Below are 22,341 nucleotides of genomic sequence, written 5' to 3'. Positions count from 1 at the left end.
AGAGAAATAAGATACAGTAAGGTACATGGAGTGGGAGCCTCTGGAAGCCTTGGTGGTCGCTTTTAAGACATGCTAAAACAATAATGGCAAGATAAACCAGTGAGCAGCAAACCGTGATGAGTACAGGATAAAAAGTCTGTCATTTTCGATACAGATGTTTATGACATGATGCCATGATGCATGACTTTATTGTTGTCCCACAGTGAAATATGTTATGGTACGATGGAGACAATCAGATGAGTTCATGTTGTGGCTTCCATCAATTGTGTATCGCTGCAGAATGCTGTGGTAGCCATGCTGGTTAAGTGTGCCTTGAATTCTAAATGAATAACTGACAGTGTCACCAACAAAGCACCCCCACACCATCACACCACCTCCTCCATGCTTCACAGTGGGAGCCACACATGCGGAGATAATCCGTTCACCTACTATGCGTCTCACAAATACATGGTGGTTGGAACGAAAAATCCGACCAAAGGATAGATTTCCACCAGTCTAATGTCGGTCATTGCTCGTGTTTCTTGGCCCAAGCAAGACTCTTATTATTGGTGTCCTTTAGAGTAGTGGTTTCTTTGCAGCAATTTGACCATGAAGGCCTGATTCACGCAGTCTCTGAACAGTTGATGTTGAGATGTGTCTGCTTATATTATTCAGAATGTGCCATTTCATAGTTTTGATGTCTTCACTATTATTCTACAATGTAGAAAATAGTCAAATTAAAACTTTTGAATGGTACTGTATACAGTGGGGCAAAAAAGTATTTAGTCAGCCACCAATTGTGCATGTTCTCCCACTTAAAAAGATGAGAGAGGCCTGTAATTTTCATCATAGGTACACTTCAACTATGGCAGACAAAATGAGGAAAAGAAATCCAGAAAATCACATTGTAGGATTTGTAATGAATTTATTTGCAAATTATGGTGGAAAATAAGTATTTGGTCAATAACAAAAGTTTATCTCAATACTTTGTTATATACCCTTTGTTGGAAATGACAGAGGTCAAACGTTTTCTGTAAGTCTTCACAAGGTTTTCACACACTGTTGCTGGTATTTTGGCCCATTCCTCCATGCAGATCTCCTCTAGAGCAGTGATGTTTTGGGGCTGTTGTTGGGCAACACGGACTTTCAACTCCCTCCAAAGATTTTCTATGGGGTTGAAATCTGGAGACTGGCTAAGCCACTCCAGGACCTTGAAATGCTTCTTACAAAGCCACTCCTTCGTTGCCCGGGCAGTGTGTTTGGGATCATTGTCATGCTGAAAGACCCAGCCACGTTTAATCTTTAATGCCCTTGCTGATGGAAGTAGGTTTTCACTCAAAATCTCACGATTCATTCTTTCCTTTACACGGATCAGTCGTCCTGGTCCCTTTGCAGAAAAACAGCCCCAAAGCATGATGTTTCCACCCCCATGCTTCACAGTAGGTATGGTGTTCTTTGGATGCAACTCAGCATTCTTTGTCCTCCAAACACGACAAGTTGAGTTTTTACCAAAAAGTTATATTTTGGTTTCATCTGACCATATGACATTCTCCCAATCTTCTTCTGGATCATCCAAATGCTCTCTAGCAAACTTCAGACGGACCTGGACATGTACTGGCTTAAGCAGGGGACACGTCTAGCACAGCAGGATTTGAGTCCCTGGCGGCGTAGTGTGTTACTGATGGTATTGTTACTTTGGTCCCAGCTCTCTGCAGGTCATTCACTAGGTCCACCCGTGTGGTTCTGGGATTTTTTCTCACCGTTCTTGTTGTCATTTTGACCCCACGGAGTGAGATCTTGCGTGGAGCCCCAGATCGAGGGAGATTATCAGTGGTCTTGTATGTCTTCCATTTCCTAATAATTGCTCCCACAGTTGATTTCTTCAAACCAAGATGCTCACCTATTGCAGATTCAGTCTTCCCAGCCTGGTGCATGTCTACAATTTTGTTTCTGGTGTCCTTTGACAGCTCTTTGGTCTTGGCCATAGTGGAGTTTGAAGTGTGACTGTTTGAGGTTGTGGACAGGTGTCTTTTATACTGATAACAAGTTCAAACAGGTGTCATTAATACAGGTAACGTGTGGAGGACAGAGGAGCCTCTTAAAGAAGAAGTTACAGGTCTGTGAGAGCCAGAAATCTTGCTTGTTTGTAGGTGACCAAATACTTATTTTCCACCATAATTTGCAAATAAATTCATTAAAAATCCTACAATGTGATTTTCTGGATTTTTTTCTTTCATTTTGTCTGTCATAGTTGAAGTGCACCTATGATGAAAATTACAGGAATCCCTCATCTTTTTAAGTGGGAGAACTTGCACAATTGGTGGCTGACGAAATACTTTTTTGCACAACTGTATATACTATATTTTCCTTTATTATTTTCCCCTGACCCTACCATCCCTCCCCTAATTGGTGTAAACTAATGGAAAACAACTCATCTACTTCCAGTTTGTACATACTATATACATTTTACAGACACATTATATTTTACAATAGTTCTCTTTTGTTTGTTTTTAGTCCGATCCTTCAGCTCCACTCAACCCCTCCCATCTATCTCTGAATACAATCCAGTATTGATTTCTATTTTCTATATATTTTTCAACTGTTGCTGTGATGTTTCACAAAAGTTCTGAACCTTTTTATTCTCATAGATTCTACATATTGTAAATAAAGATAAGCATTTTTGCTAAGAGTGTTATTATATTGTTGATCGATTGACTTTGACGTTTTAAATCACCCAGCAGTGCTATTTGCAGCATTAGCTCCAGGTAGATGTTGCAATTTTCAGCCATTCCTGAGCCTGCAACCACAAACGAGCTACATATGGACAGTACCTAAACAAATGATCTAATGATTCTGTCTCTTTGCAGCAATGTCTGCAGAGCTGGGATGGTTGTGCTCTACTAAAAGTTTGCGATTATGCTGCGGTACTTAGAGGTAATTTGTGGTTTAGAACGTTACCCTATGTCACCACTTCATGGCTCCAGACTAGCTCAAGTTGGGAGTTAGAGCACTGATTATGCTTTTGGGTCTAATCAAATCAAATCAAATGTGCGAATACTGCTGGAGAACTCAAGGCAATCCCATTGTGCACCACTCGGGAGCCATGACCAATATGACCAATATACTGACACAAACTACTGTGTCTCTAACTGACAATGAGTGGGCGACATAAACCTAAATAGAACTGATAATTGTGCACGACTTCAGTATTAAAAGACTGTAACACTAAGTTTTTTATTTTGTTATGATTATTTTGCTCTTACTGTAGTAGTGTAGCCCACTCTCGACCGGTCATGTTGTGCAGTACCTGAGTGGCGCAATGGTCTAAGACACTACATAGCTGTGCAAGCTGTGTTGTTACAGATGCTGGTTCAATACATGTGCTGGCCTCAACTGGGAGACCTGTGGGATGACTGTAGGTTTTTGGTTTCTCTCCCGCTAAAAACAGAAATAAATCATTCTAAATAACAAACTGGCTTTATTTACAAATTAGTAACATTGTCTCACCCCATGTTCAAGAAAGCCCTTTTTCTTGCTCATTTTACGTTATTTGAAAACAAAATAACCTCCAAAATATTGTTATTTTTTAAACAATTATTAATTTAGAATTATATAAAAGCCCCTTGGATATTTTCACAGATATATTTTTAACCCTGTTATTAGCAGGACAATATATATTGGTCATATTGGTCATGGCTCCCGAGTGGTGCACAATGGGATTGCCTTGAGTTCTCCAGCAGTATTCGCTATTATGTATCACATCCGACCGTGATTGGGAGTCCCATAGGGCGTTGCACAATTGGCCCAGCGTTTCTCTCCCTCTAAAAACAGAAATACATGTTTTGGCCTTTACAAATTTAAATTTGGTCTTTAGTCAGATTACAATCACTCACTTTTGTTTAAAAAAACAACAAAAGAACCTCCAAAATATTGTTATATATTATCAAGTTGATGGCACAGTCATATAGCGGCACCTACATAAAGCTGAGTGACTCATTCACTCATGGCTTTGGATCAAAATAAACAAGTACAAACATTCTTTCTGATAGTCTTTAATAAATAAATATTTTGGTTATCCTGACCTGGACACCATGTACAGTATTATAATAGCCCATTATGGACTATTAGCAGGACAATATACCTATACCAACACCTCTGTATTTTTATACTTTGTGGATGGGTCCTCCCCAGTGGTGCAGCTGTCTAAGTCACTGCGTCACAATGCAAAATGAGTTGCTATAGATACCTGTGCCGGCTGCCACCGGGGAGACCCATAAGGCGGCTCTTGATTTTAATTAGAGTCCTCCAATCTTCCAATCCTCTATATGTAATTATTTGTGGAGCGTCACGTCATATTTTTTGATATACTGTAGGCCTACCGTAGGCGACATGAGTCTCACTAGTGTTGAGTAATGTGCTGTTAAAAGTGGTGGAAGTCTTATACATTTAAAGAGCATATTAAAGTTAGAAGCAATAGGATTTGAAGCAATAGCCTATTTTAGCACCATTTCATACTGCTCTGAGACAAGCATGGGGACTGTTCTTGATAAACTAATGAGATTTTTATTTGAACTGAATGTCCGTTTGGGTATTGGTTAGACAACAATTATAGAATTAGGGTGTAGAAATGTTTTGCTCTTAGTGTAACCTTTATTTAACTAGGCAAGTCGGACAAGAACAAATTCTTATTTACAAGGACAGCCTACTCCTTCCTCCCCGTCGGCACAACACGGGAATTCTTTAGCTAAATTGCCAGGTACTGTAGCCTACTCCCGACCGTCACGTTGTACAGCACCATACCGCCATCCCAATGGAAACCCAGAGGGTTTTTGTTTTTCTTCAAATAGAAACACCATAATATTAATCAAATTCATTACGCAAAATATTTTAAAATCAGTTCCATATACTAAGTTCTTACAAAAAAGGTTTTAAATTCTAGTACAGACACTATTGAAGGGTATCAAATGCTTCTCAAAGATGCCCTCTGGTGGTCATACTAGCACTAACTAGCATTAATGGTACCAGTGGTTGGCACTTAAATAACGTGCCATAGAATTCTGCGGCACCACGCAAGCTGTGCTGCAGTACGCTGCAACTTTTAAAGGACGAACCACTGTATGTATAACATTCTATTGGTTACAAGAATTTTGTATAATAATTTAAATTGGAAAACTGTGTTTTGAAACCAGTGCAGTTTTGTATATCAGTTCATAAACCGGGGCATTCTTACTTAGTAGGGCTGGGTATAGGGCTAGAAAATCTCGAGAGATACACATGGATGAGTAGCATTTCTTTCAATAAAGTGCATATAACTTGACTATCCATGTAATATGTTAAAGTTGAATTACATTCATGCACTGTTAATAAGCAGATTTCTTGTTTCAAAAAGTTGCATGCTGCTGGAAAATAGGAACTAGATCACTGGTAAACAGCATGGAATATACTGAACAATATCCAGGAATTATCATAGCTTCGCTCCTCATGTTGCATTTGGAGCTTTTCAACTTTTATTGCGGCATTAGTGATTTTGCATGCAACCTTTAATTGAGGGATGGTGTCTGTCAGAAAGTCCATCAACAGTCTGCTTTTTCCTGACTACATCTGGCAGGAGCTTTTAACCTCTAATACTGAGGTGTTTTACGTTGTTGCTGTCATTTTATTGGTTAAATATAGAAGTGCAGTTTTTGTTTTTGGAGGAGAGGTCAACGTGTAGTTCAAAAATAATACACACCAAATGAAACCTGTTTTGAAAAAGTTAATATTTGATGTCTCAGCTATCCTAAATTGACACTATATGGTGAGAAAATAGCTTGCTCGCTGTTACAGTAGCCTGCTCGCTGTTATTTTCCCCCATTGTCCTAAACTGAAGGAATAGGCTACCTCTGTATCATAGCAATAGGCCCTGGACCTCAGAAGTGAACAGTAATTATATGTAATTTAGCAGTCACAGTAATCACATGTGTGATCTCATAAATACAAACTACAATACCTACACTATAAAAACTGATGAAGTGATGAACATTGTCTGGGTTTCAGCCTTCAGAGGTTGCTTGTTTGGTCAGAGGCAGTGGGAAACCTACATACTGTATATGTTGAGAGCTGACTATGAGAGCTATGCTTCTTGACAGCTGCGGTGCATGCACCAATTCCAATTCATAGATGGTCTCCGCACTTCAACCGAGAGGGTGGGTATTTGTTTTATTCCTTATTCCAACTAACCGTCATCCCCACTCTCACCACAAATCATTTTAAAAGAGGTGGTAGTGTAAAATAAACCTCCATCATGGGAGGTGAAAGTACCTTTTAAGATCTGTCAAAGCCTCGGCTAATAGGGGTTATCCATCGTGGGCTTTCAAAATGTCACATTGGAGCCTCGTTCATTTGCATAACCTGTAAAGCATCCCTGAGAGCGTGGGCGCATTGATTAAGCCCAGTGTTTCAGGAGAATCCGTCGGCGCTAAGGCACTCCTTAATCGACTAAACTGGTACACTCTCAGGTACTCTAGTACTGTTTTACAGCCACAACATGGTGTGAACTCCTGCTCCGCTCATTCCTATGCACTCAGCTAGCCTAATCTGCAGCCTGTCCACAGAGTAGATATCATCGGGTGATCTGTGGGATGTTGTGAAAGGCCTTCTAAACCCCCAAGAATAATTCTCGCTCAGCCTTTTTGGACAGGTGTATTACAAGAGAGATTCCTTGCAAATGTCCTCTAGCTATTTTCTTGTCAAATATTTAGAGCAAGGTGTAGGCTACATTTCATTAACTCCCAAATAGCTTTGATGAAACCTTAACATAATGGATTAGCAAAGACAGTTATTCACAAACCAACTTGGATCAATTGCAAGAATAGCAAGAGGAATGAACCTGAGGTCATTTACAGTATAGTTAGATTCAAACAGGGCTCCATCAAGGCCACATTTCTCATTGCTTCCATCTTCCAAGTTGTTAATCCCTCTAGGCTATCACTCCCCCAAGGCATTGTTTCATCAGATTGTGATCATTGTGAAACATCACTGACACCGAGGTCCATCCAGAGGAAATGGCTGTGATTGTGGATAGCAAGTGCTCTGTAATGTTTAATATACTGGATGGGAGAGGATGGTGGAGCTCTTTCTCTGGGGCTCATGGAGATTCCCATATTGGATTAAAAAAACTCCTGAAATAAGTTTTTGGGTTACCAATTACCACAACATGGAGAACATCAAATGTGACTGTACAGCTTGAGACATTACTGTACCTAAATCCTATACACACACACCAAACACATTTCTAAAGCACCACATCTGAAACTATGCAGTGTGTGAGTCCAATTATGGAATTCAATGAAACAGTTTAGCATGCATGGGCTATACTGTACTATATTGAATAGTAAGAGTGCACTGTTCTTGGTGTGCTCAGGGCATGCAATCGATTGTGTGCTGTAACATCACCCGGAGTGTGTGAGCGGGCAGCTGAGGGTGATTCATGGAGGGATTTGTGAACGATGATGAAAATCGATGAGGAATAAGAAATGAGAAACAACTGAGCAGATTATGGAGGCTATTAAGGCATTTCGGGCAAAGAGAAAAAGAATAGAGGCTTACTATAGGCTAAGAGGACCGGGGAGGAGCTGAAGGAAAAATCTGGTGAAATACTGTGTGTGTCCAGTAAGGCTGTTGAAGGAGTACATGTCCTTAGCAGTCTTTTCAGACTTTTCTTCAAGGAAAGCAGGAATTCCATGTAAAACCTGCACTGAGCTAGAGGGTGGCAACTTTAGTTGAAAACTGCTGGATACAGAAAAAAAAATGCAATCGTAAACAAACAAATTTAAAACCCGAACTTCATTTGTTTCATTATCCATAAGGAAACATACATGAGCCGTCTGCCTCATCCAGAAGATTCATTCAAATGTATATTGATTATAATACACCTGTGGAAAAACCTACAGAAATAAACATGTAATAGGGATTATGAATAGAGCCTCCTGCTTGGACAAAAACAAACCAGTTGGAGTTGTTTAACAGACAGGTGAAAATAGAGATATTGGAAAGACTGCCTAATCTGCATTAGACAGACATTTTTTTTTTTTTAAATAGAAGGGCTGGATGGACTCATCAATTTTTTTTTGAATGTAGGGGGAATGGTAATTGTCAACAATACTGTGAGTTGAACAATGAAATGCTTCCAAATACAATTGTATCACTTTGACTACAAAAGTCCATCAGTCTTTGCCTCCCTCCAAATGTGTCATTACAGTACAGTAGGTGCATTACCAAGTCAAGACAGATGCATCCTCACTAAAATTGGGGGATTGCAGCGATATATGGAAATGATTTAAAGTGTTTAAAGTGTTTACTAGGCATACTTACCAAGAACGACTGACGTACTCCTCCTCTATGTAAAGAGTCACAGTTGCATTTCTTCAGAATGAGATGCGTGCGTCATGTCTCGGAAATGAGTGGCCAAAATTATTACCATCTGGTACTCGTTAAGCATATGCCCAAAACAGTAACTCAGTGAGTTCAGTCAACTGGGAATGGTGATTCTGTTGGAGAGCAAACTCTAGTCTCAATACTGTATATTACCTTTTGATATAGTAGGTGAAGTACTACTAGAGTTGTACTACAGTAGCCTACTACAGCTACAATGGCTCTTTTGACACAGTGACAGAAGTAGGATACTAACGTGGAATCTATTCCTTTGAATACAGGGGTTCTAGTTCTCACATACAGAAATGTTGTCCGTTTTTACAAAATTGAATGTAAGTGTGTCAAAATCACTACTGTAGCTGTCTGTCACACCCTGAACATAGTTTGCTTTGTATGTTTCTATGTTTTGGTTGGTCAGGGTGTGATCTGAGTGGGCATTCTATGTTGGATGTCTTGTTTGTGCTTCTACACCTGCATTGCTTGCTGTTTGGGGTTTTAGGCTGGGTTTCTGTACAGCACTTTGAGATATCAGCTGATGTACGAAGGGCTATATAAATAAATTTGATTTGATTTGTTTGTCTATTTCTATGTCTGGCCTGATATGGTTCTCAATCAGAGGCAGGTGTTAGTCATTGTCTCTGATTGGGAACCATATTTAGGTAGCCTGGGTTTCACTGTGTGTTTGTGGGTGATTGTTCCTGTCTCTGTGTTTTGCACCAAATAGGGCTGTTTTTTTGGTTTTCCACGTTTATTGTTTTGTGGTGTTCGTGTTTATCTTTGTTTACTAAACATGAATCAATATAACGACAGATTTGTACCTTGTCAGCTCAGGGGTTTGAACTTGCAACCTTCCAGTTACTAGTCCAACACTCTAACCACTAGGCTACCCTGCCGCCCTGTTTTTGATTTTGATAAATTTTTTAAACATGAAATGCATTAAGAAATAATGGCATTACAATGATTTTAGAGCTTTTTAATGGAAATTCCAAAGCCAAAAAATAGTGAACATTCAATTGCCAAAACATTATTCCATTGTCTCTGTTCGGGACACATTGGGTAGACATCAGAAGAAAAATAGGAAATTACTATGAAATAATAAAAGATTTCAGTTGTGTTTATTACTTAACATTTTTCATTCAAAGTCATCATTGTCACACCCTGATCTGTTTCACCTGTCTTTGTGATTGTCTTCACCCCCCTCCAGGTGTCACCCATCTTCCTCCTTGTCCCCTGTGTATTTATACCTGTGTTCTCTGTCTGTTGCCAGTTCGTTTTGTTTTGTCAAGCCTACCAGCGTTTTTCCCTCTGCTCCTGTCTCTCGATTGTCCCTGTTTCCTAGTTTTCCCAGTGTTGACCATTCTGCCTGCCCTGACCCTGACCCTGCCTGCTGTCCTGTACCTTTGCCCCACCCATATGGGTTACTGAACTATACCTGCCCTGGACCTGTCTTTTGCCTGCCCCTGTTCGATTAATAAACTGTTGTTACTTCGATGTTGTCTGCATCTGGGTCTTACCTGAAACGTCATAATCATCTCATCTCTGCTCAGGCAGTATCAGTCAGCCATCCAAACCATCTAACCTATGTGCTCCCCATATTGTCTTTAGTTATCCTATTTAGCTAGCCTGCCTATCTATGCTGCAGACCTGTCTGACGGAATCATTTGACTAGTTCTTCAAAGTAGGCATAAGGCATACTTTCACATCTGTCCCTCTTGTCGTTGTGTTGTTTACATCCCTCTCTCATGAGGTCTGTGTACGTATCTAACCTAACGGAGCAGGAGTAAAAGTGTATGTCCAGAGATCTGTATATACTTTAATGACGAGATGTTCATGTCTCCACCCCAACCATGGGAGTTGTTGGCCCAAAGTGGGGAGGCAGGCGACAAGCTCAGGCTCAAAATAAACCCAAAGAAACGCATTGGGCTTATTGTGGACAGATTTTGATTCGTCTTCGTCTTTTCTTCTCTGATCCGTCTCTGTCCGAGATGGATGGAAAAAACAGGCACAATGGATTATGGCCATTGTAGTTAATTACCAGTTTTTTGAGCTGAACTACATTGAATATTTGCTTAATGAAAACTACAACTTCCTTCAACCCAGCATCCCACATAGTTCTTGACTTGATTTCTCTCTAGAGAAATGGCGTGTTGGGCTCACAAAAAAATAAATAACTAAATTCAATTCAAGTAATTGAACCGACGTCGGTCAATTAATTGTTTGATAACCGAATGAAAAATGGAAATGTAGGTTAATCGCTTAGCACTAGTTACAAAGCTATACAATTGGAGCTTTTGCTGAATAAATCACAGAGTATAAAATATAGTTATCAATACCAGAGGGAGAGGGTCCACAGTAAAATGGCCACTTCAGAGGGTATAGCACAACCCTTATCATTTAATAACATCCATTTCATTTTGTACAATTACAACAGCAGTATCCATAGGGAACGAGCCATCGACTTTGTCTATTACTCAAATCTGCTCTCTTTTTATTGTGGCTATTGTATCACCCTAGGTGGGTAACACACACGCACGCACACATACACATTCCACGAAGCACAGGTTGTCCTAGGGATTATGGATTAAGGCTTGGACAATAAAAGAATGGGCCAATTGCTTTGATGGAATTGCAAGGGCCATGCACAGCTGGCTGTATTGAAATCAGGGTGGCTGGCGTGGCGTGGGCCAGAGTGGGGCTCCAATGGCTTGGAGCGGATGTGAGACCTCCCCATTCGGAGAGCTCCATCTGTTCCCTCTGTCAAGTCTGATGGGCAGGAGGCCCATGCCAGGAGCCTGCTGGCTGGGCTGCCCCATCCTTATTCTCCTCTGGAGCCCACACACTGGAGTCCATTCTGGAAAACAATGAGAATTAACTGTAGGGATAGGAAAGCAAAAGCAAACCATAGAGTCTATAGAGTAAAACATCATTACATAGTGTAATAGACAAAGTGTACTACCTGGAGGTTCTGTAGGGAGGGGGAGAGTATGAGATACTCCTTCTCTTTGACCCTCTTCCCCTTATTCATGAACTTGGCATCAGTGGTACAATGTTGCAGAGGATTCGTCCAGTGTTTGAGTGTTGCCAAACTAGCCTGGGTTTTCAACACACCTAGCAGCATTTGATTCCAAACCTTGTTTTGTCCTCACACAAATGCCCCACTGAGCATCCCACTAAACTGTATGTACGTAATTTGAACACGTTTCAAATGGTACTTTGGATTATACAAACTGGTGTTGAGGTCATTTTAAATACCATTAATTAAACACACCCAGAAATTATGTTTTCTATCCTGTTCGCTATCGCTTATGGATGGAAGCAACATCGGAGTTGATTTTTTAGCTTTCTCTTCGTGGATAAGAGGATTCCACTCTGCTAGGTGCCTCTGTGTTTTAAATCACTGTCAACATTAAGGCTTTCTCCAAGGATAGGATCTGTGATTCTATTGCATTTGCTCCGATACCATCTCCCACTGAGTTGAGGCTTTTCTTAATATTTTAAACATAAAATGTTTCCCCAGACTGAAATTAATTTAAAATGAAAGAGACTTGGATTGTGTGTGCAGACACTACCACGTTCCTTTTGATGCCAAATGAAAAAAAACGTTCCTTTTGAACTTTCTGTCAATCAATAGGACTGCCTCCGTAGATTTGATTTCTTGTATTTCAAAAGGCAAGTGTCATAGGAGTGGATACCTTTGTGTGCATGCTTGGGAGGGTGGAATCTGAAGAGACATATTGACTTCATGGCAATGTAACCGCAATGCAGCTAGAATTCATTCAAGAGCTTTGCATAAGGACAGCTCTTTTGTATGGGCACTCATTTCTAATCAGTTACCATTTTGTCTTAGGACTTACAGAGAGGCGAAGTGTGTGGTGTGTGTGTGTGTGTGTGTGTGTGTGTGTGTGTGCGTGTGTGTGTGTGTGTGTGTGTGTGTGTGTGTGTGTGTGTGTGTGTGTGTGTGTGTGCGTGCGCATGTGTGTGAGAGGGGTTGGAAAAAAGGTTGGTGGGGAGAGGGAGAGACCGTAGCACAAACAGACAGACAAGTCTAGTTCCTTGTACAGACTCGTGCCTTATACCTTTCTCATTAATTTGCTCAAATGATATGTAATACAGAAACGAAGGGTCCAGAGTGCAACAATCTGAGGGATTTGGGGATGTAAAGAATTAATAAGCACGAGTGGACCAGCAGACTTTATCCACTTTGTGATTTGCAGATACAAATCTCATTTGTGGAGTCGTATTAGTGGGGTTATCCTCTCTAACAGCTTTGCGATGGGGGAATTGCCTGGCTCACTCTAACCAGCTCATGCTTGGTAGTGCATTATCATTAGTGGAGAACCGCAGATTAATATTTCATTATGAGTACTGTGGCTTTGGCAAGGGCCTTCCAGGCATATCTGGTGATGTGTTATTCTCCATTTCTCGCCGATTCGTCTTTTCTCTGCATAGTGATGGACAGGCCAATAGTGTGAGGTGCTGAGGACGAAGAGATATTCATTCATACCCATATTCATCCATAGTGAATGAGCAATACTCTTTAGAGTGACGTATTATACTCTTTCTAGAAGAGAGATGAGAGAGAGTTTGAGACCATGTATTCAATTTGCCATCAGATTTGCCATAGGCCTATCAGTTTTATAAGGGGATATGTGCACTGGTAATTGGTATTTTATACGACACCTGTGGTGTTTTATGGATCGAGAGACTGATGGTTACACACACAGCATAAAAGAGATATTGTAGAAATGTCCTCAAACGTTTGAGTTTCTGGCAGCTTGCAAGCCTGGGCTGTGTCGGATTTAGGTACAACAAAAAAATGCCCTAGATGAAAGCTAAGTGTATTCCAACCCCTTTAAAGTGACTGTCTGATTTCTGACATCCTGCATGAACTCGGTGAATGTTCAAAGATGACATGCTTAAACCTGGGCTCGTTTGAAATATCAAAGGGGGCGTAAATCAACTTTCCAAATGTCATCACGGGGGATCCTCCAGTCTTTAGATACCTGTTTTATGAGTAGTACGAATGACAGGTGTGAAGGTAATTTACCACCGCTATCAGCATGGAAGTGGTGCTCTTCTCTAACTATTTTGCTTTTCAATTGTCACTTTGTCGATATTAAATATGAATCACTATTTCTCTACTCTACCCTTGACAGCTGTGTAGTCTTTTGAAAGACATAGTAAGTAAGTCTTTGGCTTAAATAATAATGGTTAGCGTTGGCTTTTCCCTGTATTTCCTGCCTCATGTAACCGGTGTGAAATGACTAGCTAGTTAGCGGGGTGTGCGCTAATAGCATTTCAATTGGTGACATCACTCGCTCTAAGAGCTTGAAGTAGTTGTTTCCCATGGCTTTTGTGGAGCGATGGGTAACGATGCTTCGAGGGTGACTGTTGTCGATGTCTGCAGAGGGTTCCTGGTTCATGCCCAGGTTCTTTTGTATTTGTTTTTTAAATTATCTTTATTTAACTAGGCAAGTCAGTTAAGAACAAATTCTTATTTTCAATGATGGCCTAGGAACAGTGGGTTAACTGCCTTGTTCAGTGGCAGAAGGACAGGTTGGGGTGAGGAGAGGGATGGAAGCAACACTGTTACATTGATACTGTTGACCTAGATACTAGTTGCTGCGGAAATGGAGGAGGTCAAAAGAGTGTAACCGGTGTGAAATGGTTAGCGGGGTTCTTAAAATGATGGGTCCGTTGAACCTTCACATAATATAACCTCTACACCGACATGATAGCTGTCATGCTTTGGGTGACTCTATTATGTGACTAATGTGAAGTAGGTAATTTGCTAAGCAGCAGAGAACATTGTAGGGATCTCTGAAGCTTCTAACCCTTCAATTGAACAATAACAAAGTTGTCAACCAGGCTCTGTTTAGGTAAAAAGCTGAGGGAAATTGAACCACTCTCACATTCATAAACAAAGCTATGGATGCAAGGACTGACCATCCATGATACCAAAATGATAGTTTTAACCATGTTTTTAGGCTATGCAGTGTTTGTTTACATTTCCATTGTAAAACAAGCTTATATTTTGGGTTATGATGGGTGTATGACAGTTAAGCTCATGGCATTTATACAGTAAGTTATATTCTAAAAGAATCAATGGGTATGTGTCGTTAATTGATCATTCCAAAAATGGATGTAGCAACTAGGACACCAGCTATAGGTGATGATGAGTCTACGTCATTCATTCACTCAGTCACTTAAAAAGGGACAAACCTTCCCTTGGTGATGATCTTGCTATCGTAATTTCAGAAATGGCTGATCTAACATGTTCTGTGTATCTTTGACAACATCAGCTCTCTGTCCTCCTCCTTTCTGACACTCGTTCTCTTCATCTCTATCCACCAAACGCTCTTCTCTTTTGTCATTCTCTCTCTCAACATGCTCTGCCACTCGTCTCTAGACTTCCATACACTGTGGATTTCACCGAATACCTAGGAGAATGTCTGATGGAGTTGAATTAAGCTGATTAACCCCCCCCCCCCACCCACCCCCCCAACCATTCTTTACTTCCTGGCGTGTGATCAGGATGTCGAGGGCTCATGATAAAATAGCTGGTGATTGTTACACAACACAATGACTGTGTCCTAAATGGCACCCTGTACCCTATGTAGTGCACTACTTTTGACCAGGGTCCATAGGGAATAGGTTGCCATTTGGGACCTAGGCAAGCATACAATGACTTCAGAACCGGCTAATCAGCCCATCAATTCTTGCTAAATAGAAGTCACTGTAGCAATTTCTCACTTCTCCAAAAAAACATCCTACTTCAGTATAGTGCAGAAGTCATTAAATATTAGCAATCAGTGGTATGACTGAGTGATCAGGACCGGAGAGACAAGAGCAGTGGCAGGGAAGGAGGGGGGATTCTTTTTTGGGAGGAGTGAAGGGGGTAGTAGCAATCATGAACATTATCATCTCCTTTGGGAACTGGTAGGAAGGGGGGGCTGTGGTGCTCAAGGTGATCGAACAGACAGAGCACGGTAGATAGAGGTCTAGGACGCTTTTTGCATTTCAAATGAATGAATTATAAAAGCCCACATTTAGTCAATTGCTGATTGTCCTCTCTCTCTATCTACGTAGCTCAGATTTTTATCTCGCTCCTACTTGTTCACCTGTTTCTCAGGTCATCCTCCAGTATATTTTAGGGTGAGTGCATCAGTAATGTCCTTCACCATCTGAAACAAGCATTTCTATGGATTTTAGAGGTCTAGATGGCCTTGTTGTACTGTTGGGAAAAGCCTCATACACTTATTGTTCTGTGTTGTATACCAATGGTCTTGCAGTTGCCATTTCTTGTGGTGGAGTGCTGCGTAGCTACGGATTTCAGCTTGTGGAGAAATGGATGCATGTATGTGCATACACATGCATGTGGACACACAAACACACACTCAGGAACACACATACACACACACACACACACACACACACTAGCCTACCAAAGTCTGAAACTCATTTACATGCAGTATTTAAGAAAACCCAAGGCAACATGTACAGGCAAAAGTACAATATGTCCCAAATGGTTTGCCAAGAAAAGCACTTTGAGCGATGCTAATGAGATCCACTTTAAGTTCACATCCTTCCTAGTTGCAATATTAACCTGATCATTAACAAATGCCTCACACTGCAGGCGTCTTTCGTTAGCTTATTAATTAGAGATGGTCTTTGTGTTGGATAGTAGATAATAGATAAGTGATGCTATCCACTAAAGCTATTTGCACACCAATTCTCCAGGAAGTTTGCAGAATTGACTAAAGGTTTAAGGGTGCGTAGAGATACATCAGACTTTCTTTGGGTTGTGTGTGTCTGTGCAAGGAATGCAGAGGAGAGAGAGAGAGAGATAGAGGTTGCAAACTCCAGGCCAATAGGTTCTGCTTAGAGAGGGAGAGAGAGAGTAGAGGGAGAAAGCGAGAGAGGGCAAAGTGAGCGAGAAAGAAAGAGATAGCAAACTCTCCCTTGGTTCTGCTGCAGAGAGAGGGAGACAGAGAAAACGAGTCAGAGAGATTGAACGTGAGAGAGAGGTAGCAAACTCTCTAGGCCTCCTAGGTTCTGCAGAGAAAGAGAGCAAGAGAGGGAGAGAAAAAGCGAGCTAGAGAGAGAGAGAAATAGCTAACTATCCAGGCCTCATAGGTTGATTCTGCAGAGCTGTTCTGTTGCCTAGGCAAGCCTCTGATGCCTTCCCCTTCAGTTTCACATTCAACACGGTTCCACTCAGCTCCTGACCCCATTACCTCGTCATATCCCTCTCCCAGGTTGTCTGTGACTCACCAGAGTGACTGCGGTGACCTTGAGTTGTGCACTCAGTGGACCTCTATAAGTAGAGCCCTGAAAAACCTGCCATAAATATTTAACTGTCCAGATGGATCTATTGTATAGTATAGGTTGTGAGTATAGGTTACAGGATGTCTTGGGCTTGCTAACATTTAAACATTTATATACCGCATCAACATACAGTAATCTGTTCCCTTAGGAAATGGCTGTATATTTTTGTCTACTCGGTTTTCGGCGTTGTTTCTGTTGTTCAATTCAGGTGTCTCACTGAAGACAAAAATTATGTCCAGCACTGATTGCGTAACTACAAAGCTGGGGGGGTTCTGTTTCTAAATTAATCGCCAGTCAGAGTTATCGGAAATGCCAGAAGGCTTAAGAGGAAGATCACCCTGTTCTTGTTTTCCATCCCAATGGCGGCAAAGTTTTCACAGAGTATGTTCTTCACATGAATTGCCCTCCCCAAGGAGTGTGTCCCAAAATGGCAGGCGGAGCAGCATGCTAAAGGTTCTCAGAGGAGAGTTTTTCTAAAACAACCCTTGCTTTTTTTTGTGCTTTTTACTTATTATTCCCAAAAAACAAGCGAATTCCCAGGGCAACTTCATCATACTTTTCTCTCTGAGTCTCAGTATGGTTGATGTTAGGGCTTCAAGAGGACCCTGTGAAGTCTCACTCTCCTCAGAGCTGAAGCAGCGGAGGGTTTCAGCCATCAAGAAAAGAAAGGACTTCTGGAATCACCAGTTCCCCATTTGCCAGAGCAAAGTTAAAAGTGGCACAGTTCCTTCTAATGCTCAGAGGCCTCTTTTTAGATATACAGTACTTATATTTTAATGTGTAATGCACACTGTTGCTGCAACGCTCTCAAAAGTTACAGTAGCTTTCTATTGTAAAAGCTTGTCTTTCAAAGAAAATGACAAACAGGGAATGTTCCACGCTCTTCTAGGAAAAAGGATATATGCTCACTATGCTGCCGTTGCAATCGATGACACATATGATGTAATTGCCGTGGAAGCCAATAAACGTTGCCATTCGTAACCTAGAGAACAGAATAATTGTCCTGATGGCTACAGTTATGTTCTGAACAACCATGAACATTGTTACGGTTTTCTTCCGTCGAAGGAGAGTCGGACCAAAATGCAGCGTGGTTAGTTTGATACATGTTTAATGAAGGAAATAAACACGACAAATACAAAAACGGAACACGAAAACCTATACAGCCTATCTGGTGAAATACAAACACACTGAGACAGGAACAATCACCCACAAAACACACAGTGAAACCCAGGCTACCTAAATATGGTTCCCAATCAGAGACAACGAGAATCACCTGACTCTGATTGAGAACCGCCTCAGGCAGCCATAGACTATGCTAGACACCCCTACTCAGCCACAATCCCAATACCTACTAAAACCCCAATACCACAACACAACACAAAATAACCCCATGTCACACCCTGGCCTGACCAAATAAATATATAAACACAAAATACTAAGACCAGGGCGTGACAAACATTTGAGAAATGTTAAATATTCGATTGATATACAACGTTCTGTCATACTTTCCAGGTCTATACCCAAACAGTTTGAACTTCTAATTAAAAAAATTTACCTCTCCAGAAATAAGTCTCTCACTGTTGCCGCCTGCTATCGACCCACCTCCGCTCCCAGCTGTGCCCTGGACACCATTTGTGAATTGATCGCCCCCCATCTAGCTTCAGAGTTCGTTGTGTTAGGCGACCTAAACTGGGATATACAGTGCCTTGCGAAAGTATTCGGCCCCCTTGAACTTTGCGACCTTTTGCCACATTTCAGGCTTCAAACATAAAGATATAAAACTGTATTTTTTTGTGAAGAATCAACAACAAGTGGGACACAATCATGAAGTGGAACGACATTTATTGGATATTTCAAACTTTTTTAACAAATCAAAAACTTAAAAATTGGGCGTGCAAAATTATTCAGCCCCCTTAAGTTAATACTTTGTAGCGCCACCTTTTGCTGCGATTACAGCTGTAAGTCGCTTGGGGTATGTCTCTATCAGTTTTGAACATCGAGAGACTGAAATTTTCTCCTATTCCTCCTTGCAAAACAGCTCGAGCTCAGTGAGGTTGGATGGAGAGCATTTGTGAACAGCAGTTTTCAGTTCTTTCCACAGATTCTCGATTGGATTCAGGTCTGGACTTTGACTTGGCCATTCTAACACCTGGATATGTTTATTTTTGAAACATTCCATTGTAGATTTTGCTTTATGTTTTGGATCATTGTCTTGTTGGAAGACAAATCTCCGTCCCAGTCTCAGGTCTTTTGCAGACTCCATCAGGTTTTCTTCCAGAATGGTCCTGTATTTGGCTCCATCCATCTTCCCATCAATTTTAACCATCTTCCCTGTCCCTGCTGAAGAAAAGCAGCCCCAAACCATGATGCTGCCACCACCATGTTTGACAGCGGGGATGGTGTGTTCAGGGTGATGAGCTGTGTTGCTTTTACGCCAAACATAATGTTTTGCATTGTTGCCAAAAAGTTCAATTTTGGTTTCATCTGACCAGAGCACCTTCTTCCACATGTTTGGTGTGTCTCCCAGGTGGCTTGTGGCAAACTTTAAACTACACTTTTTATGGATATCTTTAAGAAATGGCTTTCTTCTTGCCACTCTTCCATAAAGGCCAGATTTGTGCAATATACGACTGATTGTTGTCCTATGGACAGAGTCTCCCACCTCAGCTGTAGATCTCTGCAGTTCATCCAGAGTGATCATGGGCCTCTTGGCTGCATCTCTGATCAGTCTTCTCCTTGTATGAGCTGAAAGTTTAGAGGGACGGCCAGGTCTTGGTAGATTTGCAGTGGTCTGATACTCCTTCCATTTCAATATTATCGCTTGCACAGTGCTCCTTGGGATGTTTAAAGCTTGGGAAATCTTTTTGTATCCAAATCCGGCTTTAAACTTCTTCACAACAGTATCTCGGACCTGCCTGGTGTGTTCCGTGTTCTTCATGATGCTCTCTGCGCTTTTAACGGACCTCTGAGACTATCACAGTGCAGGTGCATTTATACGGAGACTTGATTACACACAGGTGGATTGTATTTATCATCATTAGTCATTTAGGTCAACATTGGATCATTCAGAGATCCTCACTGAACTTCTGGAGAGAGTTTGCTGCACTGAAAGTAAAGGGTCTGAATACGTTCATATACTTCCATTGATCATCCTTGAGATGTTTCTTAAACTTGACTGGAGTCCACCTGTGGTAAAATCAATTGAGTGGACATGATTTGGAAAGGCACATGTGACAGGTTAAAGGAAATAGTCATAGCCTGTTATACATTAAAAAGTATTAGTAAGTTCATAGTATGTGAGGATCTTAAAACATCTAAGGTTAAAAAGATGCATTCAGTATTAGTTGATAGAGATTGATAACATTCATATAATTGTGTTAAAGTTAAATGTCAAAGGGTACGAATTGTGAGAGTAATGTGCAAACGTTATATTGATTACTTTATTTTGTAGTGCCTAAAAGTGTTAATCTGTGATCTACGAAATGCTCTTAATCTATGAGCCGGAGATCGATTGCTCTGGTCTCCACCCATATTCCTGGGGAAAATCGCGGTCTTTTCTCATTGAACGAACGTTGAATTGAGAATACAACACCGTATCACTGTCGTGATTATTTCTCCCCTGTTGTCAGGTACTTTATTGATGATAAAAATAGTCATTTAAATGTTATAACTCGCTAACATGTCAAGAGTGTTTAAGGTGTGTTTTAGTAACGTCTTGAGGAAGTTAGAGTTAAGTTTGAAGAGAGTAATATTAGCCCTGCTCGGTTGAAGTGAAGAATAGCATTGTACTGAGAGTAGCTGCCATCTTATGTCGATTGTGAATGAACATGTACGTTGTTAATAAGATATTTTGCTGTGTTATTTGTATAATGGGTTTTCTGTTGTTTTGTAATGTGTTACTTTTGTGAAATGATTGAACTCAACGTTGAATTGAGAATACAACACCGTATCACTGTCGTGATTATTTCTCCCCTGTTTTCAGGGGCGTAACACACACACCTGTCTATATAAGGTCCCACAGTCGACAGTGCATGTCAGAGCAAAAACCAAGCCATGAGGTCGAAGGAACTGTTCGTAGAGCTCCGAGATAGGATTGAGCTTGCCGCCCGTCCAAACTGAGCAATTGGGGAAGAAGGGCCTTGGTCAGCGAGGTCAACCCGATGATCACTCTGACAGAGCTCCACCAGCACTCCACCAATGATGCCTTTATGGTAGAGTGGCCAGATGGAAGCCACTCCTCAGTAAAAGGCACATGACAGCCCACTTGGAGTTTTCCAAAAGGCACATAAAGAATCTCAGATCACAAGAAACAAGATTCTCTGGTCTGATGAAACCAAGATTGAACTCATAGGCCTGAATGCCAAGTGTCACCTCTGGGAGAAACCTGGTGGTGGCAGCGTCATGTTGGGGGGGATGTTTTTCAGTGGCAGGGACTAGGAGACTAGTCAGGATCGAGGGAAAGATGAACAGAGCAAGTACAGAGAGATCCTTGCTGAAATCCTGCTCCGGAGTGCTCGGGACCTGGGGCGAAGGTTCTCCTTCCAACAGGACAATGATCCTAAGCACAGAGCCAAGACAACGCAGGAGTGGATTCGGGTGGCCCAGCCAGAGCCCGGATTTGAACCCGATCGAACATCTCTGGAGAGACCTGAAAGTAGCTGTGCAGCGACGCTCCCCATCCAACCTAACAGAGCTTGAGAAGATCTGCAGAGAAGAATGGAAGAAACTCCCCCAATAGAGGTGTGCCAAGCTTGTAGCATCATACCCAAAAAGTCTCAAGGCTGTAATCACTGCCAAAGGTGCTTCAACAAAGTACTGAGTTAAGGGTCTGAATACTTACGTAAATGTAATATTTCCTGCTTATATTTTTTAATACATTTGCAAAAATGTCTAAACAGTTTTTGCTTTGTCATTATGGGGTATTGTGTGTAGATTGATGAGGGAAAAATGTATCCATGTTAGAACAAGGCTGTAACGTAAAAAAAATGTGGCAAAAGTAAAGAGGTCTGAACACCTTCCGAAGGCTCTGTATATACACTACCGTTCAAAAGTTTGGGGTCACTTGTCCTTGTTTTTGAAAGAAAAGCACATTGTTTTGTCCATTAAAATAACATTGAATTGATCAGAAATACGGTGTAGACATTGTTAATGTTGTAAATGACCATTGTAGCTGGAAATATCTACGTAGGCATACATAGGCCCATTATCAGCAACCATCCCTCCTGTGTTCCAATGGCACGTTGTGTTAGCTAATCCAAGTTTATCATTTTGAAAGGCTAATTGATCATTAGAAAACCATTTTGCAATTATGTTAGCACAGCTGTTGTCCTGATTAAAGAAGCAATACAACTGGCCTTCTTTAGACTGGTTGAGTATCTGGAGCATCAGCATTTGTGGGCTCGATTACAGGATCAAAATGGCCAGAAACAAACACCTTTCTTCTGAAAATCGTCAGTCTATTGTTCTGAGAAATGAAGGCTATTCCATGTGAGAAATTGCCATTTAACTGAAGATCTCATACAACGCTCCCTTCACAGAGCAGCGCAAAGAGCAGCGCAAAATTGCAAAGAGAAAGCCATATCTCAGACTGGCCAATAAAAAGAAAAGATTAAGATGGGCAAA

The sequence above is a fragment of the Oncorhynchus kisutch genome, linkage group LG2 (genome assembly GCF_002021735.2).
Source record: "Oncorhynchus kisutch isolate 150728-3 linkage group LG2, Okis_V2, whole genome shotgun sequence".
Taxonomy (NCBI): domain Eukaryota; kingdom Metazoa; phylum Chordata; class Actinopteri; order Salmoniformes; family Salmonidae; genus Oncorhynchus; species Oncorhynchus kisutch.
This window is presented reverse-complemented; position numbering follows the sequence as displayed.